Here is an 11,642-nt window from a genome sequence, read left to right as displayed (position 1 = left end):
CACCATAGGTAATTATGCATATTCCACAACTCGCATTACCTGTGGTGTACCGCAAGGTTCAATTCTAGGTCCAGTTTTTGCTCCAATTTTATTCTCAAATTACATGCATCCACTTGGCCAAGTCATCCATCTGCATAACATCTCTTTCCATTGCTACGCAGATGACACACAAATATACCTTCCACTAAAACCTGATGACCCAGAAAGCCTAGCTGCTGTTTTAGACTGTCTTAATCATGTTGGAACTGTTGGATGGCACAGAATTTCTTACAACCTTGGTCCTGGTCCTCAAATGTTCTACCCGTTGCCAGAAATCTTGGAGTATGGTTTGATTCCCAGTTTACCTTCGACTACCACATCAAAAAAGTTGTCATTTTCTGGACTGGATGATTGTAACTCCCTCCTCTATGAAATGAATCAAAAGTCACTCTCCCGCCTCCTACTAGTTCAGAATCCAGCAGCTTAGCGTTTTACTGGTTTTAACAGACGACATCATATCACCCCAATCCTCGCTTCACTCTATTGGCCCTCTGTTTTTTTTTTAGAATTGATTTGAAGATTTTAATGATCACTTTTAAAGCATTACAGGGTTATTAACCTCATATGAACCAGTACGCAGCCTTAGATCCTCGGGTCAGGCCCTTGTGGCAGTTCCAAAGTCAAGGCTTAAATCTAAAGGTGACCATGCTTTTTCCATCAGGACCCCTCGACTTTGGAACGACCTGCCTGAGGAGATGAGGCAGAATCAGTAACTTCTTTTAAATTACTTCTTAAAACTAATTTTATAGACCTGCTTTTATGTGATGTCGTGCTTTTATTGCTTTGCTGTGTTTTTATTTGTATTGCTTTTGCTGTGTTTGCATGCATGTGTGTGTGTGTGTGTGTGTGTGTGTGTGTCTGTGTCTGTGTCTATGTCTGTGTGAGTGTGTCTATACGGCACCTGCTCCTCCTAACTGTCCAACTTTACATTGAAGCATATTGTTCATCCTCCCTCTGTAACTCTGCTGTATGTCTGTCCTGCTTTTGACCATCATTGCTTTTGATTCATTCGTTTGCTGATTCGTTTTTAAAAGATGTATATAAATAGGTGCTATATAAATAAAGTTATTATTATATTATATTCTTGATTTAATAAAACTACTTTCAGGCTCTTTGTTCAGATCCTCACTCCACTCAAACACACTGAAACATAACAACTTCATCTGGTGAGAACTGATGTTTCATCGTCTTGTTTCCAGCAGTGAACACAACACAGACATGTGAAGTTGATATGTTGAACTTGTACTAAATAGACTACTTATTATAGTATAAAAATTAAAAACTTAAAGCTCCATATTTTCTTCTTCTCCTGTGTTTTATCTGAAGTGTTGATCCATAAGAAGATATATTTGTGGTTTTAAGAACCAAAAACCATCTCAGTGTAGTTTTACATCTCCTCTCTCAGGCTTCTCTCTGGAGCTCTAGTAACAACAGGTCATTGAGCCAATCAGAGGAGAGATTTCAGGTAAACACTCAGAGAAACCATAGCTGTGTCCCAATTCAGGGGCTGCATCGTTCACAAGACGCGGTCTATGAAGGTGTGGCCCTTCGCAGCTGTTGTAGACCGTGAAGGCTGAACTGAAATGAGCCGATTTGGTCTACATAGGATTAACGCACTTGTGTGTCACCAGCTATGCCTGCCTTTGCTGTTGTGTCATAAAGCATGGTTCCTGTTGCCTAGCAACCTTGACAACATGCAACTTTTTTTCACAAAAACTTGAAGTTTTAAGGCCCCTGGCTTTAACAGCTGTACCGTTAGCTGTTGAACTGAGCTCAAAGACAAAAATTATATTTAGCAGTGGCTCTCTGTCAACGTTGTTTGCTTTTGTTACCGGCGCAATGAATCTTGGGATAGGTGGGGCGACAAAAAATCCACTCGTTGGATCCTTTGTTGCCCAGGAAAAGAAGAGTGCAATTGTCGGCCATATTGAAGGAGACTTCGTAGCGGGACAGCTGTGTCACACTGCTGTGATGCAATCAGGCTTCAAATGCAGCCTCTACAGGATGCGGCCCCTGAATTGGGGCACAGCTCAAATTCTGCAAAGTTGGATGGTGGGTCCAGGTGGGCGGGGCTTGGGGCATGTCTGAGAGCGGTGACTTCTTTGTTGTCAGATCACAAAGATCCAGAAGTCCTGACGGCTGGTTTTAAGGCTCAGTGTCTGAATACAGGCATTTATTTCTCTATGATACTTTCACAGTATTAATATAGAACCTGGACCTGCTTTATAATCACGCAACACATTTATATTTATACTATATGGAGCTTTAAACAGCATGTAAACTAACTGGATTCACAGTAACAGGCTGATCAAAGTGCTAAAGTTCTGCAGAGTGAACACAAGAAAATAACTCTGCACCTGAAGGGTGAGAAACAAGAGCTGAGTCATGATCCTGCAGGAACACACACACATACACACACACACACACACACACACACTTACTTCCCGGAAACAGCAAGCAGTGGGGGGGGGGAGGAGGTGATGCTCATCTCCTCCCGGCTCTTCCCGGCAGTCAGACCCCTCACGAGATGCAGCGCACCACCACCTCGGAGCGCGCTGATTGGCTGCTGCAGAGCCGGCCTCGGGGCCAATCAGAGAGTGACTGTGTTGACCAATGAAATGCAGAGAAGAGATGAGATGAGAAAGAGAGAGATAGTTCCCGTCATCAGTGTCAGAAAGGAGGACAGAGTGTGTTCTGTATGTGTGTGTGTGTGTGTGTGTGTGTGTGTTCAGCGTGGGCTCAGTGACTGTGCTCATCAGTCAAGAGATCAAACACAGCTCTTATCCTCACACAAACACACAGATCTGCATCGATCTGTCCTATAACACACACACATACACACACTGATCTCTCTCTGACTGCCACAACAGATGTGTGTGTTCACTTGTTGGTTTGGTTCTTTGTAAGTGAACAAGAAGTTTTTGTCAAACTGCTCACACACAAAGTCTTTATCTCTCACAGTTTCTGAAACCTGTGAAAGCAGCAGCAGCTAACTCTCAGCCTTTAGTCTTCAAGATCCACTGAGACGACGAACACACACGACCCCAGTGTTCATGCCACACACTTATTGTAATACTGCAAAAAATATTGCTGCATCACACTGTCTTGGAATAAGTAGAATAAAATTTGTGATCTGTAGAAAAAACACATTTATTATTATTATTATTATTATTTATCATTATACTGCAAATTAATCTTTATGCCTGACGGTAAATCTCATGAGTCATGCTTGACCTTGTTTGTGTTTGAGCTGCTGTCCTGACTGATGAGCACACACTGAACACACACACACACACACACACACACACTCTGTACTCAAACAAATACAGTCAGCCTGCCTTGTGACAGTCAGGACAGTTTGTGTCTGTATGAAAACACTGATGTGTCATCGTCGTCCTCTCAACAGATGTTCTGACTCTGGATCAACAATCATCAGTTACTGGAGCCTGAAGATCCTGATCTGGGTGAAGGGACGTCCTGCGGGAACATGGCAACCGTCAACTCTGAGTGTTATTAACAAATTTTGAAATCAGTGAGGTTTAATTTTCATTCTTGAAAACACAGTCTCACCATGAGGTCCATTCAGCAGCTTTTGACCATACCACATGATCTTCATTAGCCTATGGAGTTTACTCAGTTGCCATGTAGATTGTAGATTCAGAACAGTTATTAAGCTGACCTGAGATAAGATTATTATCCCTTCATACCGGTCACAGTCAGAGCCATTTTGTTTTCAGGTTGTCCGTCTGTCCGTCTCATTCTCGTGGACACAATATCTCTGTAACGCCTTGAGGGAATTTCTTTAAGTTTGGTAAAAACGTTCACCTGGACTCAAGGATGAACTGATTAGTGGTGGCTTAAGGTCAAAGGTCAAGGTCAGTGTGACCTCACAAAACACTATTCAGCCTCAAGCCTTTTCAACTCAAGACTTCACAGCAATTATGACAAAGTTTCACACAAATGGTTCATATTTTATGAGTCTGGATAAACAGGGATGTGACCTGAAACAAGTCTGAGTGGAGGAGGAGGTGAATCTAGTTTTTTCTTTTTATGGGCTATTATTCCCTATTACACTGTACAGAAGTCTTTATTGAGTGACATATATAATTAGCTGAGGTTGTGCTGATTCTGAATCTGTGCAGCACTCGGTGAAACTTTTAAAAATGCTTTATGTTTAATGAAACTTTATAAGGCAAAACACAGAGGCATGAAAAAACAGAAGTCTTAATGTGGGCCTCAAATCATCTGGTTTCATAGACAGGTTCCTAATATTAAAATAATATGTGTTATCTGTTAGCAGCTGTTACAGTGAGTAAGGTTTTTAAAGTTGCTCTACATGACTGTGTGAACAGATTCATGTCCACACAACATGAGTGAATGGGGGGGGGGGGGTGGAACCAGGTTAGCAGGGCCCCTATATGAGGAGTGTCCTCACAATAATAATAAATTATTTCATTTTATTTATTCAATTTCTGTATACATGTATGGGCATGCATCTGTTCACGGCCTCTCTGTCGCCACCTAGTGGTTGTGTTCACCGTTGTACTTGTTTTTTTTCTGTTTGTTTGTGTGTTTATTGTCTGTTGAATTGTTAATTGTTGTTTTTTTTGTGTGTTTTCATGTATATTTGTATTGTATGTGAGGCACCCTTGAAAACCAGATGGTTCATCTCCAGGGGTTTCTTCTAAAGAATAAACTTGTAAATAAGTGTATGTTATTAACAGTAAGATTGAATAAGTAAGAAAGTGTGACAACACTCCTCTCCTCTCTCGTGGTTACTCCGTCCACAGATGTGCTTCTCACTGATCTTTGTGATTTCAGATTCACTTTTAATCTTGTTATTTAGTTTCTAAATGAGTGAAATCAGGTGGCCAAAGCAGAAGGAGGAAACCAGCTGTAATGTAGCTGTAGCTTTTACAATCATCCTCCTGACTGTCCACACTGAGAATAAAACTGTTCTCTTTCTTACCGGAGGAGGGATTCATCCTCAGCTGCTCTGCTGACCTCGGTCTTTCATATTTTATGCAACATTAAAGTTTTTCTGGGAAGTTTGTAATCGTCTGATTCGAGGGTCTGGGGTCCGAGGGGAGTGTTTGCTGAACAGCTTGTGAGCCCCCTGTGGCAAATTTGGAATTTGTGATGTATCAGTGGTATTTTCTTGTGTTGCCTTCCCACTTAAACACACAGTCTGTTTTTAGTTGGTTGTCTTTGTAATTATTTCTGGTTTGCATTTTTTTATGTTTAGATTATTTCATTTTATTTAAGCGCATACCACGCACATACGATTGTTTTTATCTTAATGAATTTTAGAAAGTTCTTCATGTTCTTATTAATATGCTGTTTCGAAGGTTGTCAAGTTCATCCTCTTGCACTATGAGCTCACCGAACATGCTGCAACAACAATGAAGTTAATTCATCTGACCACAAGGCGAATAAACGTTCTGTAGCATCAGAGACATTTGATAAATTGTGACAGAGTTGTTATTTAATCATTTTCTTATGAAGCTGATAATGTGAAAACTACAAACATCAAACATATATTCAGGCTTCTTTAAGGTCCTCCCTGTGTTTTAATCCCTGTCCTTCAGACTCTAAAAAGTCCAGTCTTGATGTTGTTTGCTCATATAGATGCTGTAATGAACACTGCGGCCTGTGGGGGCGCTGTAGCAGCTCGTCATTCTGTTACTGTTGTTATAATGAATCATAATTAGGCCAAACAAACATGAGCTTAATGTGCAAATAGACTGAAACTTGTTATCATGTGTGTTTGGGGTGGTGGAGGTCAGCTGATCAATCGACTGCAGGAGCTGGACCAAACACACACACACACACACACACACACACACACACAAAAAGTCCTCTCAATTTCTGTAAATAGTAGAACTGTTGCACAACAGCTCAGTACACAAACAAACACACAAGTCCTGTTCTCATCATCATCATCATCATCATCATCACTATCACCATCATCATCATCATCATCACTATGACCACCATCATCATCATCACTATCACCATCATCATCATCATCATCATCATCATCATCATCATCATCATCATCATCACTATCACCATCATCATCATCATCACTATGACCACCATCATCATCATCATCATCATCATCATCATCATCATCATCACTATCACTATCACCATCATCATCATCACTATCAATAATATAATTTATACAGATATCTTATTAATCAATCTATCAAAAACCTCTCAGATTTATCTTGTGACCCTCAACTTTCTTTTCTAGAAAGAGACATTCGTAGATTGACCTTTACTCCCCGCAGACTGATCGTACTGAGCGTGACCACAGGGGGCAGCAGAGGTCATTATTAGTACAAGAACAAGAACAAACAGCAGAACCCACAAAAATGTAAAAACACATGTTTGATGAAATATTATCACTTTAATGTAGAGATTTAGAGAAGAAATAAAACCAGACAAGGTAAATAAGATCTTTGGGGAAAAATGTCTTCTTTGTTGGTACAAAAACAAAGCAGTTCATTCATTTTTGTATTGGTTCTTATACAGTATTGATACTGCAGTACAGAAACACAGTCTTCTTGTTTCATCTGTTTGCCTCACATTGACATAGTGAGCAGTAATGCCAGAGATCAGCCACCAGGTGGCAGCAGATCTCTTGCTTTATATTTGTGTAAGGTGGAGCAACAGCGTCACTGCTTTGATCCTATTCTTCAACCAGTATGAATGTGAAAAATATATTCTCATTCTCTGCTGTATTAATTGTTAATTTTACATTTTACAGTTTTTACAAAACAGTAGAAACAGTTGAATTTAAAGCGTCTTTTCTAAAAAAAAAAACAAAGTGACCATTTTAGTGTAATTTTGAAATTAAATGCTGATTGTATGTTTAGAATTTGCAGTTCACCAGAAAGAAACATTCATCACACTGTCAATCAGTTGTTCTCACTTTATTTTACCTGAGGAAGGTCTGAGGACAGAAACATGGAGTGAGAAGTTATTAACAGTACAGAAGGATTTTGATCCAACATACTCAGTGTAAGAACTTTAACCGGTGCCTGTGAGGCTCAGCTCAGGGTGAGAAACTCCCTCAGACACTCACACATGTTTTGGCCTCTGGATTTTAACATTAACTACAGCTAAAACTAAAAGGTGACTGAGTCCTCGCAGTTGTTGCTTCAAAATTATGGAACTTGTTGCAGTTTCATATTAAAACCCTCTAAGGTCTAAGGGTACTTTCTCAATTTCTACATTATTTCTTAGATTTAAAAGGTTGCATATACCATAATGCTCAAGTGTTTATATCAGAAGTATTTCAGCTCTTTCTATGAGGCCCCTCTCTCTCTTTTCTCTTGTGAAAACAAACCTTTATTGATGTGGATAAAAAATATGCAATATGTGAATGAAATAATAGATAAATGTATAATAAATGTCTAAATTGAGATTTTGTTCTATCATTGAGTCGAAGCATTGTCTGTCACTCTACTTTAACCACATTTTAGAGGCCTGTTTAAAAGGCCTTCTAGCTCCGCCTTTGAGTCACACACAGTCTTGCAAGAATATGAACTGGAAAATGGACAAACAGATTCTAACAACATTCAAACCATATTTCTGCGCTGTACTATCACAAAAATATTAATAGAAACATCCATTCACCTCACAGGGTTAAATGTACTCCCTCCATTTTTATTTTTAAATCTTGGCCCGAGTCACATTTTTATTTACTGGCCATTTAGTCTGTTGTCATTTAGGTCATTGTGTATTTGCTCCTTGTTTCATGTTTTGTTAGTATGTTAACATGTTTCTGTATACAGTATATTTACTGTGCTTTCCTTGTGTTATACTTATTCTATACATTTGTTTAACTTTGTGCAGCACTTTGTTCAGCTCATGTTTACATGAGCTCTAGACTTGATGTGACTAAAAAGTAAAACAAGTTCTTTCTGAATCTAATATGAAGTTTGATGAATTTGTGTTAATTCTTTTATCATGACCTTTCAGATGTGTTCCAGTGGTTTCACTCTGATTCAACAGTTGTTCATATTTTCATCTGTTGTCGAATGTGTGTCTATAATAATGTTGTTTTTTTGTTTTGATCAGCTGTGTGTTAAAGACCAGAGGAGGTATTTCCTGTACAACAGCTGTTTTTATTCAGATTCTTCACATGAGGAAAAGTTTCCATTTACCCACAGAACAGAAGTGAAGTCACAGAGCGACTCAACCAAACTCCTGTCACAGTCTGAAACAACAGCATTAAACGACCTCCAGCCTTTTTCTAAAAGCTTGTTTCTCTGTGGATTAAATTATCCTTCGACCACACACATGACACATGTTGAGTTTCTGAATCTGATACTGTTATATTAGTGTATATAAGAGTTTTGATTTTATTTAAGGGAAAGAAACCTCAATAAATTATATAAACAGGTTAAATAAGAAGGATTTAGTTCCACCTGCTTGATAAACAGCAGGAGGGAATAAAACAATATTCAGATTTTAATGTAGAGAGACCAGATATACAGAGAGTTTCCCCAGCTCCTGTCAGTCACCTGACCCTGCTTCCCTCTGCAACCTGTCCATTATTACCTCATTAACACACACCTGTCCCTAACTTCCTCATTAAACCCCCGGGGATATAAACCAGACCAGTCGGTCCACTTCTTCTTCTTCTTCTTCTTCTTCTTCCAATCTGTCCGTACGTCTCTGTGAAACATGTGGTTCTAGATGTTGGGTGAGGAGCAGCTAACCACAGGGTTAGAAGGTTAAGTCCTGCAGTTGATGAGATAACTAGTCCTGGTGGAGATGTGGACCTGAAATGGTTTTAACCAAAATATTAGAAGCTACAAGCAGAGGTGCACCGTCAAGAGAGGCAAACCAGACAAATGCTTGGGTGCCCCCAAAGGGAGAAAGGGCCCCAGAGTCCAGGATCTCCACTGGCAACCAGCTGTAGCATTAGGGTGGATGAAGGTGTAGACTGCAGTCTCGCAGCTAGTGCAACACTACAGGCACAAGGTTCAGTTCAGTGTACATTAAAATGGTTTGTAATCAATGAGTTGATAATCAATATTTACTCTGGTAAATGGAGAAGTTCTTTAAAAGATTCACAACCTGGAATCACCAACTGATTATTACAATCAACAGATGACTGTCCAGGAAACTCAAGTCCTGAACACTAAATGATCAAATAAACTGTTTGTCATTTCCTTCCAACAAAGGCACAATCATCATGGTGACCTGGTGTGAAAGTGCCTTTTTTTAAACATGGAGGTTCAGGCACAAAACGAGTTGCTCATGTTTACAGAAAGATGTTGATAATGATTAAAAGAAACTGAGAGGTATCTCATCAGTCTCAACTTTAAGGACCTCTAAAAGGTCCTTAAAGTTTCTGAAGCTACATTAACAAGGTCAAATTATAAACATCTGCTGCAACCTGCTGTAAAGCTGTTCCAGCCATTTCCTGTGACTCTGTCTTCTCTCCTGCAACGTGTGGTGACGAGTCGGACACAAAATGTGAAAAAGCTTTTGACAAATTAAACGCATGGAGGATTTTTTTTTTAAAAGTGCCGAAATGTGATCAGCATGGACTCTGAAGAACAGCAGGTCCGAGGAGGACTTCAGGATCAGGTCCGAGGAGGGTTTTGGGATCAGGTCTGAGTCTCAGACCGGGTCGACTGGACCAGGTTGTTTATGCTTTGTAAAGTTTTAAGATCACTTATGTTCAGATAATAATAATGTACAAAAACTGTCCAGCAAAGAGGGCAGGGTGTTTCATACAGACTGCTCTGTTTCCATAAACATGGCTCTCTCCACCTGTTATCGAGCTTCATGGTGAGCTTCACGAGCCTCCTACAGTTTTACATATACACTTGATTTCTACATGAATTGTCTCATCAGGGTTTAGTCTCACTGAGCTTCAGGAAAATTCAGCACCACCCCCCCCCTAACTAAACCAGAGACCCTGAACCAGCCTAGATCCATCAGAGGATAAACACATCTTCCAACATCTCCATCACTGATGTACATGGCACAGAGGGCACTTTCCATTCTTCTAATTTATGCTTCCTTCCACCCTCACTCCTTTGCAAAGAAAACCATTCTCCCTCCACAGCTTCACAGGTAGATCCTCCTCCAATCTGATTGGTTTATTGATCGATCAGCTGATCTGACAGGACTGTGAAATAGGTGACCAGGCGGTGGTGGAAACAACTTTACTGTTAACTCTGAAGCTTTTTTGTTCTTCTCCTTCTTTTCTTCTTGTTGATCTCGGCTCAATAACAAAAATAACTGTAGATTTTCTTCAGAATGTTTACAGCTGTTTTTGGATCCTTTTCTTTGTTCACATGCATGAGAACGTCAGAGCTCCAGATCAGCTACTACATGAACCTGTGGTACTTTAATGGGTTGTGTTTGTGGTGTCAGGGCATTTTAAAACTCCTTTTTATGTTTACCAAACACATTGAAGCCATTCATATTTTCTAAGTCAAGTTTTCAGTTGCAGTAAAAAAAACTCAATTCACAAAACCTATAACTGCACATAACGCTATACTACAGTACATCATGGGATTGTCAGGTGTAAAGGTGGAATTTTTTTTCTCTTCTGATGTAGCTAGGCTAACAGTTTACATCTGTTTCCTGCCTTTGTGCTAAGCTACAGGCTAAACACGTCCTGAACCTGTCTGAATCTGACTCTGGAGCAGTATCCTAACAGGAGGATTTCCCAACATGCTGGACTGTTCTTTAAATTTTGTTCCAGTTCCCACAGTTGCAGCTTTCACTGCAGCTTCATCAGCAGCCACATCCTGATGCTAACAGCTGGTTCCTCCAGTGAGTCTGACAGATGAATACAGACTGTGTCGGCTTCTGCTTGTGGAAATCATTTAAAGTTTCCTGACGTGTCTCTCTCCACTGCAGTCTGTCAGCTCATCAGACCACCCGCTGCTGAAAACATTCAGTGTCAGTGTGTTTGTGAGGAGGGTGAGGACAGTTAGCCTGTTGGCTTTGGTCTAATGACACAGGAAGCAGAGCCGACCCGCACTCTCTCAACCACCAAGATCATAATGGAGATGTTATTAGTCTTATTAGATAAAGGAATACTTCAATGTTTTCCTCACTTATCTGTTTATCTTCTAATGGCTACATTTATGATCGATATGTGAAAAGTCATTAAGACCACCACAGGATGTGGTTGCAGAAATGAAAACAGTGCTCCAATCTGCCACCAGGGGGCAGCAAGCAGACTACTGCTGCTAATATCTGATCTAATGGTTTCATGATCTGGGCTTTGCTTTCTCTTTATGTTAGTGAATTAGTGACTGTTTACAGATTCAAACATGTTCGGTGTAATAGGATTATGAAAACTGAAGGTTGGAGTAGCCAATACATTAATGAAAAATGACCACGAAAAGTTGGTAAGTAAGGGCGTGATGTTTGCAGCTGTACAGCCTGTTGTGACAGTAACACAGTTTCCCTGTTTGTGTGTAAACTGAAAATAGGGACTTTAAGCAGCAACGGTTGAAGTGATGTACCTGTATACATTCGAACGTGTTGCCATAGTGTTGGAAATCAAATATCACTAAGCACGATTTCACTCTAACAACAGCTACTTCACTTCTTCA

This window comes from Seriola aureovittata, chromosome 6 (genome assembly GCF_021018895.1).
Source record: "Seriola aureovittata isolate HTS-2021-v1 ecotype China chromosome 6, ASM2101889v1, whole genome shotgun sequence".
NCBI lineage: Eukaryota > Metazoa > Chordata > Actinopteri > Carangiformes > Carangidae > Seriola > Seriola aureovittata.
This window is presented reverse-complemented; position numbering follows the sequence as displayed.